At 39.9% G+C, this 9186-nt stretch overlaps 1 pseudogene; it reads left to right on the top strand.

The window, feature by feature from the left end:
* Positions 1-5359: 5359 nt before the first annotated feature.
* Positions 5360-8395, top strand: LOC120989258 (annotated as a pseudogene).
* The last annotated feature ends 791 nt before the right edge of the window (positions 8396-9186 follow it).

Below are 9186 nucleotides of genomic sequence, written 5' to 3'. Positions count from 1 at the left end.
GTCAGGCTGTTTTTCAGCACTGCAACTCTCCCTCTACCCCACATGTGCCTCCCCTTTCTCTACATCTACACATACAGGGAGTGCAGAATTATTAGGCAAGTTGTATTTTTGAGGATTAATTTTATTATTGAACAACAACCATGTTCTCAATGAACCCAAAAAACTCATTAATATCAAAGCTGAATATTTTTGGAAGTAGTTTTTAGTTTGTTTTTAGTTTTAGCTATTTTAGGGGGATATCTGTGTGTGCAGGTGACTATTACTGTGCATAATTATTAGGCAACTTAACAAAAAACAAATATATACCCATTTCAATTATTTATTTTTACCAGTGAAACCAATATAACATCTCAACATTCACAAATATACATTTCTGACATTCAAAAACAAAACAAAAACAAATCAGTGACCAATATAGCCACCTTTCTTTGCAAGGACACTCAAAAGCCTGCCATCCATGGATTCTGTCAGTGTTTTGATCTGTTCACCATCAACATTGCGTGCAGCAGCAACCACAGCCTCCCAGACACTGTTCAGAGAGGTGTACTGTTTTCCCTCCTTGTAAATCTCACATTTGATGATGGACCACAGGTTCTCAATGGGGTTCAGATCAGGTGAACAAGGAGGCCATGTCATTAGATTTTCTTCTTTTATACCCTTTCTTGCCAGCCACGCTGTGGAGTACTTGGACGCGTGTGATGGAGCATTGTCCTGCATGAAAATCATGTTTTCTTGAAGGATGCAGACTTCTTCCTGTACCACTGCTTGAAGAAGGTGTCTTCCAGAAACTGGCAGTAGGACTGGGAGTTGAGCTTGACTCCATCCTCAACCCGAAAAGGCCCCACAAGCTCATCTTTGATGATACCAGCCCAAACCAGTACTCCACCTCCACCTTGCTGGCGTCTGAGTCGGACTGGAGCTCTCTGCCCTTTACCAATCCAGCCACGGGCCCATCCATCTGGCCCATCAAGACTCACTCTCATTTCATCAGTCCATAAAACCTTTAGAAAAATCAGTCTTGAGATATTTCTTGGCCCAGTCTTGACGTTTCCGCTTGTGTGTCTTGTTCAGTGGTGGTCGTCTTTCAGCCTTTCTTACCTTGGCCATGTCTCTGAGTATTGCACACCTTGTGCTTTTGGGCACTCCAGTGATGTTGCAGCTCTGAAATATGGCCAAACTGGTGGCAAGTGGCATCTTGGCAGCTGCACGCTTGACTTTTCTCAGTTCATGGGCAGTTATTTTGCGCCTTGGTTTTTCCACACGCTTCTTGCGACCCTGTTGACTATTTTGAATGAAACGCTTGATTGTTCCATGATCACGCTTCAGAAGCTTTGCAATTTTAAGAGTGCTGCATCCCTCTGCAAGATATCTCACTATTTTTGACTTTTCTGAGCCTGTCAAGTCCTTCTTTTGACCCATTTTGCCAAAGAAAAGGAAGTTGCCTAATAATTATGCACACCTGATATAGGGTGTTGATGTCATTACACCACAACCCTTCTCATTACAGGAGATGCACATCACCTAATATGCTTAATTGGTAGTAGGCTTTCGAGCCTATACAGCTTGGAGTAAGACAACATGCATAAAGAGGATGATGTGATCAAAATACTCATTTGCCTAATAATTCTGTACAGGGTGTATATATGAAGATGCCATGAAATTAGAAATATCATCCTAGATGAGAAATATTAAAAATGGACCCTATGCCAATTGAATTAGAAATATAACCTATGAAAATACAGATGAATTGCAAATGTTCCAAAATGACCCCAGAAAGATCCCTCTGTAGGGAGAAAACATTTATATTATGAAATCCTGTAACTAATACTATTTATTTTTTAATTGCCTTTTTTAAAACCTTTTTAAAATATATTGATATATTTGCTTTTAATATGACACTTAAGGTTTAATATGACACTTATGGTGAAGACAAAAGGATAATCTTGAGAATATATCAGCAAAATAGCAGTATACTTTATATATAGTGAATAATAATATGATAATGAAATATTAAAAAGTATTTTTTAATTGGAATCAACTATATATACACACAAAATTGCAAATATAAAATAAAAAAACGCATCTTTGGTGAAAAAAAATGCACCTTGATAAAGAAAGCCGCATCGAAATCGCAAGCAGCTCAAAATATTGCAAAAAGACAGATCCAGACTAGTTTTTGGGATACAATTCCAACCCAGATTGAGATCAGCCTTTAGGATGCAATCCTAATCCAGAACCGCTTTTTGAGAAAGACCCAAAACCAGTATAAAAACACAAGGATTTAGAAAATTGGGCTATGCCACTGAGGAAGGGGACAGCGTCTCCCCGAAACGCGTCTGGCGTAGAACTTTGGATAAATACCCCTTTTTTTCTATGAACTCAAGTGCACTTTGAAGAAACAAGAACGTTCTCTATTTCATTAAAGATCTGAAGACGTCACCCACCTGCGCCTGAAAGGTACGTGTTCTCACACCAAACTGGACTTTGAACTCAGCGGTGAGACACGTGGGACGCAAACAACTTCACAAGCCGGTATATAGCGTGGAGTACAGATCTACTTACAAGTCCCCGCAAGGTTACAGGCAAAGGTAAGCCCACACAGTGGGTAAAGTTTGTGACATGTCAAACAAAAGTAATGTGAAAGAACGATCTGCATTACAAATCATATACTAAGGACTTTCGTCACAGCGATCTAACCTGGATTTGAATATAACAGTCTTCTATTGATACAAAAGAACTGGTCACATTCGCAACAGTTTCTTGTGGATATTTAAAGAGACTGGTTACAATTTACAAAACCACCAATTATAGAGGAAACCTTTTATGTGCAACAATTGAAATAGAATGTACTGAGCGGCAACACCTTTAGGACCAATTATATAACCATAGGTCCAATATGCTTTTATTAATGTGTGACTATACATTGTGAAATTACAGTTAATGAACATTGATCGGAGCGGGGATTGATTGTCTCATTTATCCCACCTATATCATACCATCCAGATTCCCAGGACCTCATAGTCCTGTGAATACAAGTGGGAATCAATTTGGGATATCAACCCCAGCCCATACAATTTATATTCATTGTATCACTTATCTTTTTTTGTTGATTTATATTGTGAATGTATTTTTTTAATTAAGTTTTAATAATAAATTGTGTCCTACGTATCTCCATATACGAGTGCCCATCCATATTCATTCCATAAATTTGATACAAGTTGATACACTTTGATGGACTTGGATGTGTTGGTGGGGGAGAAATGGACTACTGTCATCCTGGTGTAAATAGCAATGTCAATAGGCCTAACATCTGAATAAGCCTGAACATCTTGTTTTCATTCTGTCGTAAACAGCATCTGAATAAGACTGAACAGTTTGCTATTTCTTGTCGTGAAAGCTGCAATAGCAATGTGAATAAGCATCTGACTGATAAGAATGGAAATGAGATAGGGGTCCCGTTTCCCCTGTCCTGATGACTCGAAACCAGCCCCTGCGGTGTTATACACAATGGACTGTGCATTTGTAATGGTGTAGGCATCCTGTCGGCCCTAAAAGGTCTTATTCTCAAGGAAGTTTGGACGGACAGCTGTTGACATAGCTGAAACAATATGCCATGCCTCAGGCCCAAGGCAAACTACAAGGACACCAGCGCCATCCGCAGGAAGGTGGCAGTTACTGCATCAATATGAAGGAGTTGACTCAGATCAGATGACTGCAAGTTCATTGGATGAATGGTAATAAAGGAGGCCGGAAGATACTGGAGTAAGGGGTGGAATTGTGGGTGTTCAATTGGGCATCATTTAAATGCCACGGGCTACCTGAGCATTGTTTCTGACCATGTCCATCCCTTCATGACCACCATGTACCCATCCTCTGATGGCTACTTCCAGCAGGATAATGCACCATGTCACAAAGCTCCAATCATTTCAAATTGGTTTCTTGAACATGACAATGAGTTTACTGTACTAAAATGGCCCCCACAGTCACCAGATCTCAACCCAATAGAGCATCTTTGGGATGTGGTGAAACGGGAGCTTCGTGCCCTGGATGTGCGTCCCTCAAATCTCCATCAACTGCAAGATGCTATCCTATCAATATGGGCCAACATTTCAAAAGAATGCTATCAGCACCTTGTGGAATCAATGCCACGTAGAATTAAGGCAGTTCTGAAGGCAAAAGGGGGTCCAACACCGTATTAGTATGGGGGCACTAATAATTCCTTAGGTGAGTGTATATATATATATATATATATATATATATATATACACACACTAGATCAATGGTAGTTAGTTAGATAGATAGATATTCTTATATTGATTATTGGGAAGCTAGTACTAGGATTTATTAGTGATGTTTATATTCTTTTCAAGTATAGGACATTGAGGGAAGGTTTGCTTTATACTCTGTTGAAGGAAGGTTTGCTTTATACTCTGTTATGCATTTATCTTGTAACCTTTTACTTTACTTTTATTGATTAAATAAGCCATTGCTTAAATCCGGATTCCTCATCTTTCCAAGACCATGCAAGCATAGTCAGCAGAAACCCTTGGATATAACATTTGGCACCCCAGACGGGACCGTGAAAAACAGCCCTCTACGAAGGACCCAGACGTTTGATTCTGCTTTATTCAGTTACTGAAAGATCAAGGAAAATCCTGCATTGAGACCGGACCAAAACCTCTGCAAAGAAAGACAGAACAAGGGGAAGTGTCATTGGTGGACAAGTAGAACGCTGGTTCGTGAATTCTAAGGAACACCTGAGACATCATCCTGAAGTTCGAGGAAATACTGCATCAGTAAACGGACGCGTTTAATTGGTGAGTAGCAGTTCCTTTACTTGAATTGTATATATGCAATGTTATGTTATGTATGTTAGTAATAATCTATGAAATTCAGGCCTGTGTATTTGTTGAATTGTTGAATTGTTAAGTGTTGCCGGCAAGTTAGGGTTAGTACCCTGTTGACTGAAGTGCTCATAGGATCTAAAGGAAAAAAACAGACATCTCTGCGAAGAAAGTGAGGAAGAGTAAACTCTCTGAACCTCATGTTAAGGGGAAGTAGCCTTATGCTTCAACAGGAGATCACTCTTGGCCTGGATCTTGGATCTGTAGTTGATCAGGTATATGAGATACGGTCAGTCAAGGATAGGTAAATCACAAGACTCTGATAGTGGTTTTGGAGTGTGATTACCATAGGGAGGATTTTATGAAATCTGTGTCCCTGGTGTTGTTTGTTTGTTTTGTAATGAATTAGTATTTACTAGTAGCAATACATTTGTGGTATATTTATTTTTAATTGTCATTTACTGACTGTAGTAAGTTAGTGGTATTTGTTTCTGTTGTCTGTAGTAGTAAGTAAAATGAAAATTGTGAATAAATTTGTTGAAAAACATGCATCTGCTAGTTTTAAGATGTGTTAAAAGCATTGTTTGTACAAATCAGTTTAATGATATGATAAAGCAATGTGATGAGCAGAATGCAAATAGCAAACATAGAAAGTCGAATAAGAAAGCAAAGAAAGAAAAACTGGCTAATATGTTGTGCATGCTGATGAAAATGAAAGAGATAGCAGAGCAAAAAGAATTGCAGTGGTTAAGGGGTGAGCTGGATAGAGTTCAACAGGGAATCACTGTGGCTACTGCTAGCGCTGGAAATGATGGTTGTGAGTGTGAAGATCTCTAGAGGAAGTGGATAGGCTGGTTCAACAGAAGAGTATGAGGAAAGATGTAGACTTAGGCCTCCTGCACACCACCGTTTTTCCCCCCTCGCTTACTGGCCGTTTTTTGCGTTCCGTATAGGGAACCATTCATTTCAATGGTTCCGCAAAAAAAACTGAATGTACTCCGTATGCATTCCGTTTCCGTATTTCCGTTTAAAGATAGAACATGTCCTATTATTGCCCGCAAATCACGTTCCGTGGCTCCATTCAAGTCAATGGGTCCGCAAAAAAATGGAACACATACGGAAATGCATCTGTATGTCTTCAGTTTCGTTTTTGGCGGAACCATCTATTGAAAATGTTATGCCCAGCCCAATTTTATCTATGTAATTACTGTATACTGTATATGCCATACGAAAAAACGGAACAGAAACGGAAACACGAATCCTTGCAAAACACTGAAAAAGCCATACGGTCGTGTGCAGGAGGCCTTAGAGATCTGCAAATTGCATCTTTAGAAGGGAAAGAAGCAAGGAATGATGATGTTGTAAAAGTACTTAAAGATCGATTGCATGATGTTAAACTGATTCATAAAGAACATTGTAGTATGACCTTGAGATCACAGGAAAGTGCTAATAATCATGTGGTGATCAAACACACATGTACAGTGCCCATGAGCAGGAGGAAAGAGATCGTAAATGGGGGGAGGAGCAGCCTATTTTCACTGCAGATGGGCCACAATCAACCCCAGATCATAGTTCCTCTCTATTTACTCCTGTGTCAGACGGAAGCAGACAAAGAAGAGATAGTTTGCATATTCATGGTAGCAATCGTATCTGATAGGAAATCTCAACGTCCCACTTGCTACCCCTGGTACCGAACTTCTAGTATCGGCTTGTTCTGACGTCAGGAGAGCGTTTCACTCAGTAGGTAATAACAGACACAACAATGATGTACTGAATGAACGCCCTGAAGTTTATTATTAGTGCACACAGGTTATATAGAGGGGGTTTTACCCCCTTTATTAGCATATCAACGTAAGTTTTTTATTTAACCTATCATATATTAACACGTTCTATTCTACAGGCAAATAGAGCAAGAAGCAGAACTTCCATATTTGGGGTATTGTCCGGGAGTAGTGCCAAAGAGATCAGATTCATTTTACAGAGAACAGAAACTGATACACAAACAAATAAGCTTCTACATGTTGTATAACATGGATTCCCTTCAGTATCCAATCCACAACACTCTATACAGGATTAAACAAACCTATGCCAAATATTGGGGAAATTTGATACAACTGCTTCACCCATTAATCTTTCCAACAGGCTGGAAGCTGTGGTTACGCAGTATAATCTCAACAATAGGGATGCATGTGCCTTGTTTAGGGTATGGCTCCCATCTCAGCTTTGTGAGAACTCACAAAGGATTATCTGCGGAACTCAATTCCAACTGGGGAAATGCAAGTGATAGGCTGAAAGAGTTGCAGAGAGTAATGGGAGGAAGAGATACTAGAGGTACCAATGCCCTAGAGAATGCAAAATTAGGGAGAGGGGATGACCCAATGATTTTCTGTAGCGAGTATTTGACCCTATTTCGTGCTACATATAACTGTCCTGACATGCCTCCTGACGACAGCAGTTTTCTTTATTCAATGGCTAATAAATGCACATTTGTTGACTACCCAACAAAGGTTGCCTTAAGGAATGCAAATTCCTATCGAGCCTTTGTAAATATTTTAAAGGACTGGATTCAGGAGACTTGTAATGACAACAAACCTCAGAAGAGAATATCAGAAATAGTTAAGAATGAAGGCAAAGTAAGATTTATGGGGAAGTGCTACAAATGTGGAAATACAGGTCATACTATGAGAGAATGCAGAAGTAGTAGGAAAGGCAACAATCTTTTTGTATATGCGTATATTTTGTCATTGTTTTGCATATAGGTCCCCTGATGACCTGGCCGACTGCCAGTGAAACGCGTCGGGACTATGTCTTTGCTTGATGCTAATTGATTTGTATGTTCTTGGATGTGTGACACCTTTGCATTTCTGACGAAGCTGGGCAGTCACTGTTATTGGCTGCAAGGGACATTAAGGGACATATAGTGAGGTTATCATTTTGAGTTAGAATCAGGGGCTACACTAGGGGAAGAGACCCAGTACCTGTCTCCCTATTTATTTGTATCCCTTTGTTTCGTAAACTCACCCTCCCAGCAAGTGTTTACAATTCACACCTGCTTCTCCTCTCCACTTATTTTTCATTGGTGGTGTCTGACTACTTATGCATGTAGTCTCCAAATGATCTATTGGGCATATTATTTTAACTATTGACTAATAAAAGTTAGTTTTAAGGTAATCCCACTTTCCAATTATACTTACAATATTTATGGGTGCCATAAATTCTATTACTATTTGACTAGTTTAACCCCAGTTAAGTGATTACTTTGATTCACGTATATTAGGTATGTCAGGCTTTTTGGCAACAGGTCTAGATAACAATCAATGGCTTTCTGAAGCAGGTGATGTTTTTTTGGATAAAACTCTCTCCCTAAAAAGATATACCCCCTCCTTTAAAGCTGCCTTCAAGGAGTTAACAAAAACCTTTTAGGAACAGATCAGCTCCTGGTGGGAGATACAATCACTCGAGAACTACTTGAAACATCAGATAGTTCCCAGGGGCTTAAGGATTACTCTGACTCCAGCGAGCAGGTGCAGGAGCTCAACGTTGATGACTAAATGGGAGGAGGAGGCAACTAAAAGCTCCCTACGCTTCATGGACCTGCTACTGGAGGAGGAGAAAACAAATCTGGCCTCCTTAGATATTAAACTGAAAGAGCAGATAGAGGTAACAAATAAATTAAAACAGGAACCAGAATTTGCCAATAAAGAAAAACAATTAAAAAACACACTTGAGAGATTTCAGTTTCACTTGAAGGAACGAAAGCACCGCCAGTTCAACAGAGACCTACAGGATTTCAGAGAAAACCGGGTATATACCACTATTGACCAGGGGGTACAAAAAACCAAGAAACAGGACTCTGACGTCTCTTCGAGTGAAACTGATATCTCCGAAAGTGATAACGAAGCGGCCAAATCAATCGCGGAAGAGGTCGGGGGCAGAGAAGGGGGTCACGAGGTGCATATGAAAACAGTGGACAACGTTTTTTAGAACAGGGAGTCCTCTACCATCTAAGAAACTGCAATCAACCGAGATCTCCACCACCTGTGACCCGATATTAAACTTATCATCTAGAAAACTTGGACAGGCTGAAATGGCAATACTCAACAAAGGCTTATCCTTCGTACCCACTTCATCTTTCAACCTTTTTAATTGGACCAAAGATTTGAGCCTTTTTTGTAGGAAACTGAAATGGCATAAACATTTTGCCCTGGCCAATAGGCGGGAGAGTAGAGAGATGGGGATTCCGTCAGATATTTTACAGGATGTTAAACTTCTATTTAGCCTAAGTGAGAGCACCGTGCAGGAGGGGAAAGGGCCTTTCACCACACTCAAAAATAGGAGTACT

The sequence above is a fragment of the Bufo bufo genome, chromosome 2 (assembly GCF_905171765.1).
Source record: "Bufo bufo chromosome 2, aBufBuf1.1, whole genome shotgun sequence".
Taxonomy (NCBI): Eukaryota; Metazoa; Chordata; class Amphibia; order Anura; family Bufonidae; genus Bufo; species Bufo bufo.
This window is presented reverse-complemented; position numbering and strand designations above follow the sequence as displayed.